This window comes from Dendrobates tinctorius, unplaced genomic scaffold (assembly GCF_039654945.1).
Source record: "Dendrobates tinctorius isolate UK_male_01 unplaced genomic scaffold, ASM3965494v1 ptg000010l, whole genome shotgun sequence".
NCBI classification, from domain to species: Eukaryota; Metazoa; Chordata; class Amphibia; order Anura; family Dendrobatidae; genus Dendrobates; species Dendrobates tinctorius.
The window spans coordinates 4,881,672-4,889,602 of record NW_027361678.1 but is presented as its reverse complement, the minus strand read 5'-3'; the positions used below and the strand labels follow the sequence as shown (position 1 = coordinate 4,889,602).

At 41.0% G+C, this 7,931-nt stretch overlaps 1 long non-coding RNA gene across 2 annotated transcripts in view; it reads left to right on the top strand.

Annotated features, from left to right (window-relative positions):
- The first annotated feature begins 5,744 nt into the window (after nucleotides 1-5,744).
- Nucleotides 5,745-7,931, top strand: part of LOC141097867 (uncharacterized) — a 44,835-nt gene continuing 42,648 nt past the window's right edge. For both annotated transcript variants that reach the window (XR_012234067.1, XR_012234066.1), the window contains exons 1-2: nucleotides 5,745-5,875; nucleotides 6,263-7,561. This is a non-coding gene — a long non-coding RNA (uncharacterized lncRNA). The remainder of the gene's footprint in view (nucleotides 5,876-6,262; nucleotides 7,562-7,931) is intronic.

Sequence of the window (7,931 nt, the reverse complement as noted above, 5' to 3'; positions counted from 1 at the left end):
GAGTAAGGCCATGTCCTCATGTTAAGAATTCTGTCAGGATTTAGGTCTTCTGTGCCTAAATCCAGACATAAATATCCATTATCTATTATTTAATCCATACTAATAAGGTACTTTATACCAAATTCACACGCAATAAATAAGATGAGAAGTATAACATCAGGGCGAGAAATCCAAGTTTTGACCTCAGATTTCTGATGCAATTGCCTTAAAAAGAATGAATGTCAAATTTGCCATCTGCAAATAAAGACCAAAATGTATTGACCCATCTGAGACCATCCTTATTGGGCAATTAGCTGGCACCCCTAGGGACAATGGCATAGAAAGGCATGGCTGGCCAGACAATTTCCCAGCAATGGCAAATACAGCAGAAATGTACTATTACAAGGTGCTCAATTAATGTGTTTTTTCTTGTGTTATTAGGGCTTCTCCTAGATGGTGGCCATATAGAGGCACCCTCTATGGCATAGGGCTTTTTTCTAATGGCATGTGAGTCCTGGTGACTTGATGGATGAACATTCTGTAGGAAGATCGATTTTGTGCAAGCCTAGATAGGTCCACAAGGGTCTTCTTCACCATTATCTTAATAGTATTGTGGTGTAGTAACCACTGAGTCTGCTAGGGGGTGCTGTGTGGATGTCCCAGGAGAAAGGATGAATGCAGAATACGAAATGGCCGTTATGTATCCCAAAGTGGGTGACTTTGGGATGAAGACTTATGTGTTGTTCAGCAATGATATTGCTGAGGTGTTGTGTCAATGTGTAAGGGAGAAGTCTCCGGGTAGCTAGAGAGATGGGCGGCCTGGTTACCTACAAACCCACCCAGGGGGTGTGTTTAAAGCACTGTTGGAAAGAGTGTGTAAATGCTTGAAGGACCTGTGAAGAGGTCAGAGTCATGTGACCCGGTGGGCATGGCTATGAGCCATATAATGTGGCCAGGATAGGTCACAGGTGGTGAATGCTTGGACCCGGTTGGTCCAGTGTGGAAGGTCCCGCTGAGATGGGGCTTCCTGCCTGACAGCACGTGTGGATGCTGTGAGTAATGGCTGCAAGTGCCTAAGAGTTCCCTGGAGGGAATGAATGTCTGCAGTATGGAGAAGTAGCCTTGAGAGAACCCTGACAGGGTGAGATATAACTGTGAGGCTGAAAAGCCTGCGTATTGGACATTGCTAACAGAGTGAAGCTCTGTCATGGACGCTATGCCGTTTATATATTGCTGGTCATGGTTTATGATGTGTAATAAACCGCATGGACTATACTGGTTTATGGAAAACCTGTGCAGGATCTGATTTTGTGGCTGCCAAGCGAGTGATCCCCTACTTAAATGACAGCGCTACCTCACAGTATCAAGCTGCTGATCTTCCTCTTTGCCTTATTCCTTCCAACCATAATGTACTTCTCCAGTGATTGTGCTCTTCGCATGATGTATTAAAGGTATGCTAGTGACAGATTGGTGATCCTTGTCTCGATTTGTCTGGCAAAATTGATATGTTTTTTCTTCTTGCTATCCATGGTATTGGTAACATCCTTCTCCTGCACTATTCAAAGGTGTCAGTTCTTCTTTTGTCTTGTATCTTTATCGTCCAGGTTTTTTACCCTTATGTTATCACAGAAAAGACCAAACTATGAATTAGCTATTTCATCACCAGTGAAATGTTCCCCAATTATTTGAAGACCTTTTCCAGTGACTTCACTGCTGATTTTCCCAGAGCTATTTTCTTATTGATTTCTGCTGTCATCGCTGCATCTTGAGTGATCATTGATCTGAGTAGGTTAAAGTCCTTTACAACTTCCAGTCCATCTCCATCCATATCAAATGTGTCCCAGTCTCGTACCTGGCAGCAGTCAATATCTTTGTCTTCTTTGTGTTGAGTAGCAGTCCCATGTTCGAAGTTTCCATCACCTTAATATGTACTTGATTCCAGCTACGCTTGTTGCTATCAATGTACGATATAAAGCAGGTCATATATGTCTATAGACATACATTTATAGAGTGTTCAGAAAGAGATGACTCTCCCTAAAGCCCCCTTCACACATAGCGAGATCGCTAGCGATATCGCTAAAGCGTCACCGATTTTGTGACTCAACAGCGATATCGCTAGAGATCTCGCTACATGTGACACTTACCTCTGTCCCGGCCTCCTGCTGGATATCGTTGATCACGCGAGATCGTCCTGGTCCATTTCTTGTCGTCGACTTCCTGCTGGCGCCAACGAGCGACTCCATGGACGCGGGAGGAAGTCGTCACCAGAGCTGCCGTCTGACAGGTAAGTAACGACTGCTGACCGCTGCTACGTCGCTGGTGAGATCTGCCTGTTTGGCAGCTCACTAGCGACCATTTATGCACCAGCGATCCTGACCGGGTCGTATCGTTGTCGGGATCGCTGGTGCAACGCTAAATGTAACGGGACCTTTATGGGAGAAGTGACGTGGAGCCTTATCTGTGTGTATAGTGTGACTAGTCTGCCTAATCTAGTTCCTTTGCCATTAACCACCTTCATTCTATTTAATATGACATGATTCTGCTGACTCTGTCCCAGTCTACACAGTAAAATTGAAACTTGAGCAGGAAATGTCAATTTACTTTGTGATCTCTAGTCATTAGAGTGAATACTGAAACATTTTCAGGATTTTTTTCTATGGATAGTCAAGTAAAAAACATCATCCACTATAACACATAAACAATCATTTTGAAGCAGATTATTAAAAATGTGTTTAGCACTTTCCCTGACATAGGAGGTACCAGTAGTACATGTTATGTCAGTTGCCAGCACCAGCCGATAACGACTCTGTCGCACCAGTCGTCAGTCTGACAATGGCATTTCAATATTACGATTGCATGGTGCAATCATTCTTATGCTCATAATGCATGTCAAGATCACAAGGTGATGATGTTTTAATTTAGCAGCCAGGGGTTTCATAAGAGATCAGTAACATTGTAGTACTGCAGTATATATAACAATTGAGCAAATCAATACAGGTTAAAGTACCCTGAAAGAGCAAAACAATAAAGTAAGAAGTAAAAAAAAGTTTTAAAAATATCAAGCTACATGGAGGATATATATAATTTATTTTTTAAACTAATTTTCCAAGTTTGAAAAAAGAAAAACATATTTGATATTGTGTCCATAAAAGTCTAATATATATGAAAATATAAAATTCTTTAAATAGCTCATTGTATGTTGAAAAGAAAAGAAAAATCAGAACGCAAGAATTGCTATTTTTGTGTGCAATACAAAGGAATCAAAACATTTTATGTAACCCAACATAGTATCAATAAATTGTCTTCTTGGACCTCAAAAAAACAATCCTTCATACAGGTCCAAGTCTCAAAAAGTAACACAAGCCCAATTTTTTTTTTTTTTTTTTTACAAAGCTATAAACAAAAAAAAAAAATAGAAACAATACAAGTTTGGCATTGCGTAATAGTACTGTCCTGAGGAATTATATTAGCCAGAGCACTTTTACTCTGCAATGAATGCCATTAATATAACCCCTCCCCACCACCCTCTTCCCCCCAAAAAACAAGCCAGAATTATGTTTTTTCACCATTTTATCCAGTTTGGAACTTTTTTTATATAGTACAATAAATTATGTTATTCTACAACTCATGCCACAAAAAAAGGCAATAAAGCAAGGCTATAACGATGCAAAATTTTAAAAGTTGTGTGTCTTGGAAAAAAAGAGGAAGAAAAAAAAAAAGGAAAGCGCAAAAAATGTAAAGTTGCCTGGGAGGGAAGGGTTAAATAATTTTTTTTCTCATAGATATAAGTATGTAAGGAACAAAGGGATAGACTCTAAGTGAAACAATTTAAATTACTGTGCCCACGCAGAAGAGACACGGGCACCCATCCATCGCCGGCGTAAGTGTGCAACCCTCAAAAAACAAATTAACAAGGGAACCGATTCTTTGTAACTCGGGAGGTTAAGTGACCCACTTAGATTTCCCAAGTGAAGTGTCACAGTGCTCAGGCCTGAGCAATCTCATTTGGTTTTGAAGAGCTGAAGACACAGAGACTACATCAATAATAATTTTACACTGTTGACACACATATTCAGACAGCTACTTTGCTCACTGATGCAACCAAAACAGACAGTGGCTTTTTATAATGTGCTCCTCTCTTGGAAACTCAATGTTTATATAATGCAAATGATAGTTATTAACATTCAGATTCCTTTGTTTTTCTTTTCGCACATTACCTAATCAATGTGAAGTATTCTGTAAAATGTATATTTCTTCTTACAAGTCATTTTGAGCTAGTCAAGTGTTGCCCCACAAATAATCCAATCCTATGATTCAATTACCTTTCCTTATCATTTGTTTAACTTACAAGACAAATTTGTGCAAGACTTTTGAATTGTTACAGTAAATTTACTTAAAGAGGATGGTTCATGAAACAACCTATTTCCATATGCCAATATTTGGTCATATGAATATCGTCTTTTAGGTTTGACGAGTCAGAAAAGCTCTGCAAGGCCTCACCTTGTCTCTGGTACGTGTGGTGACAGACACACGTACACACATTATAATCTATGGGTCTGTGCACATGTGTGTGTTTTCACACGGACCTTGTGTCCGTGTACAAAACATGTAGACATGTCCGTTTTTTTCCGACAGTATGTATCGCAATACGGACAGAACATGTGCACACCGTGTACTGTTCGTATGCATTTTTGCAAACATTGTATCACTATTGTAGACAGGTGTCCTGAATTTGAGACGGAAAAAAAAAAAAAAACTCTCTGGCCTGTTCTTTGGTTCTTTGGTGAGGTAAACTAGTTGTGTGTGGAGGCACATGTGTGTAGTTCTTCGCCTGTATTTTCATGATATCATGGCACTCGTGTGGAGGGATACCACGACTGGCTGAATATCCAGCGTGGATGGCGTGCAGTTGCAGCAGCACTGTTTGCACGAAGTGGTTGGTCAACATATTCCCCATCCAAGCAAGCAAAGTATGGTGAGTGCACCCATGGATGTTCCTATGTCATAACAAACTACTTACTTAATTCATATTTCAAATAGTGCTAACAGTGCTGATGTGTTAGTGATTCAGTTATTAGGCCATCAAAATAGCATGTCATTTGTAAGCCCTTATGAGTATCATAGTCACTAGACTTCTGAATGTGCTTGTTGAATGCCAAACATAACCTTCAGGATGTAGATTGGAATAGTCTTTTTAAATACACTCAAAAAACTTTAAAATTGTTGATTCACAATGCTATCACACATTACTGTTGGGCCTTGTCTGGACAGCCATGCTTCTGCAAGCCCCCAAAGTATAGTTCCCCTGTTCAGTGTTGGTCATACACAAGTGTTAGTGGAGCCAGCACTCTTTCCCTCTTCACTTGTTTCTTTCAGCAGTAGTTGCTTATTTTGCAAAACCGCAGCAAAAATCTTCCTCCAATACTGCCCTTACAGGTGTCAGGCAGGCATTGTAAAGGCAGTGTATACTTACTACTCTACACACAAAAATCTTGAAATGAAATTTTTCTGTTACTAACCCTAGCACTGTGTACATTATGGTGCTGGGTACAGTTGTAAACGTTATGCATGGCATAAGGTATCTAAGTGCCAAGAATTAGATGTATAGTAATGCAATAGCTGCTGTTTCCTTTTGTGAACATACTGAGAAAGTTAGCATTAAAGGCATATTATGTTTTTAATAATTCTCTTTGCGTATATTAAATAGGCGTAAATTGTCAGATTATGAATTTTTTTTTTACTATGTCAACAGTGGCTTTGTTGAAACTACGCTGGCAAGGGACCAGTACCGCTGGGAATATAATCCCCTTCCCTCTACATCTGGGGCAACTAGAAAGCGCCAATAGGTGTTTTTCCAGCAGTTACAATTCCTGCGCCCAGTCATGGAACTCAACCAGTAAGTGTACTGCTTCAAACAGCTCAGTTTTAAGTGTTGTTTCTCCCACACCAATATTGTTTGAGGCTAATTATGTAGGTGGTACTGTAAATACTCAAGGAAGCATCATTGTACATGCACATGTAAAATGCCTTGTCACACGCATATTTGTGTTGTTTTTAAAATTAAGGTTCAAGATGAATCCTACAGAAACCAACAAAAAAAGGGACAAAAATTGGTTGACTAAAGATACCAAGGTTGCCAAAAATCATAGTTGTACTAGAAGGGTGTGACCTCACGTTCCCTATTGCTAGCTCAAATTTTTTACATTTTGTAATTTTTAAAGAGAATATTGAAAACATGTTTATGTGACCCCTTTTGTTACAATATCCATTTCTTTCATCCTAGGACTGAGGACAACTTGGATGATTCTGATGAATCCCCAACAGCGGCAGCCTCTGCACCTTGTACGTCAGCATCGGAGACGGATCAAACAGCTGAGGCCAGTCAAACAACACAGCCACAACAGCCATCTGATGCTGGGGAAACAACCACTGAGGGTACGATTGCAAGCAGTCAAATAACAGAACAACTATCACAGGAACAATAGCCCCAGCACAAGCATCACCAACCATTCCACCACGGTACACAGCACCTAGTGTGAGAGGAAGATTCAGCAGGTGACATGAGATCAGGATGTTGCCTGAAGCAATTGATGCAAGAGTCCTGCATATCATGAACTCACTGATGCCAGAAACAGATGTTGACTGGTTTTGCCGCTCACTGTCTTCCTGTCTGGCAAAAGTACCAACACAACGTCAAGAGCGTGTCCGAGCAGCTATGCTCACCCTCCTTGCTGCCAGCCAGGGAGAGAGAGCCCAACCAGGTGCTTGCACCCATAGAACAGTGGTGTGCAGACCAAAATCTGACCCAGTTGACAACTACAGCGTCAACACACCACGAGCAACAGGTGCCTGCAACCTCTTATGGCCCGGAACAGCAATCAACCAGCCAACAATACCCACAAATGGCCACACCATATTCTGTCTATGAACCACCCCCTGCATGCAGCCAACAGATACAACATAGGCCACTGGGTGAAGTTGCTCATACATTTCAAGTGCAACAGCAGTACACTGTGCCACCAAGGCAAATGACACCTAGCCTAACTAGATTTGTGCATCCGACTCATCTGCCAACAACACAACAAACAACTGGCCAAACATATCAAGGTTACATATCACGGCCACAAAGGCAAATGAACCTGTTAGTCAGGTTGTACAATACTCAGTCAGCGCAAACTACCAACAACAACCCTTTTATGGCCCCTCCTAGAAACCCAAAGCTACCACACTGCTACCTCAGGATACCGACAAATGTATGTTAGAACATCCGTTGATAATCCACCACTGCAGCCAAAAATAACACAATCTCTCTGACCTTTCCTGGCACCTGCGCACTGCAGTACTCTGCTCTGCCCTCAATAGGGCAGATATAGTACACCTGCGCAGGAGCCACGGCAGGAGAAAGGAGGAGGACGTCATCGCTAGAAGATGGGAGGCGCCGGACCGGACCATGACACTCATCGGACCAGACCGCTCCCGGGTGAGTATAATCTAACTCTTTTTTCTTATCTTTCAGGTTACATTGGGGGCCTATCTACAGCATTACAGGGGTGGTGGCTGCATCTTATATCAGAAAAATGAGGTGACAGATTCCCTTTAAAATTTTATAACATTTTTTGAGGGGAAACACATTTATATTATTTTTAAGAACATTAATGTCACTTAAAAATTCAATGGCAAAAAAACAATGCCTCATTGTAAAAAAACATAAAACCTCACCCACAAACAAAAAATACATAAGCCAAAGGAGAAATGGCCAATATCAGTGTATTTATTAAGCTTTAAAATACAAATTTGGAAATTAGCACACCTTTCCCTCAGCTAAACCTTTTAATTACAGGCCCAACCCTTTATTTGCAGACTCAAAAAATTCTCTCTGGTACTTGTCCACACGGATGGCACATGGATGACACACGTAAATTCTACATGGACACACGGATGACACACGGAGT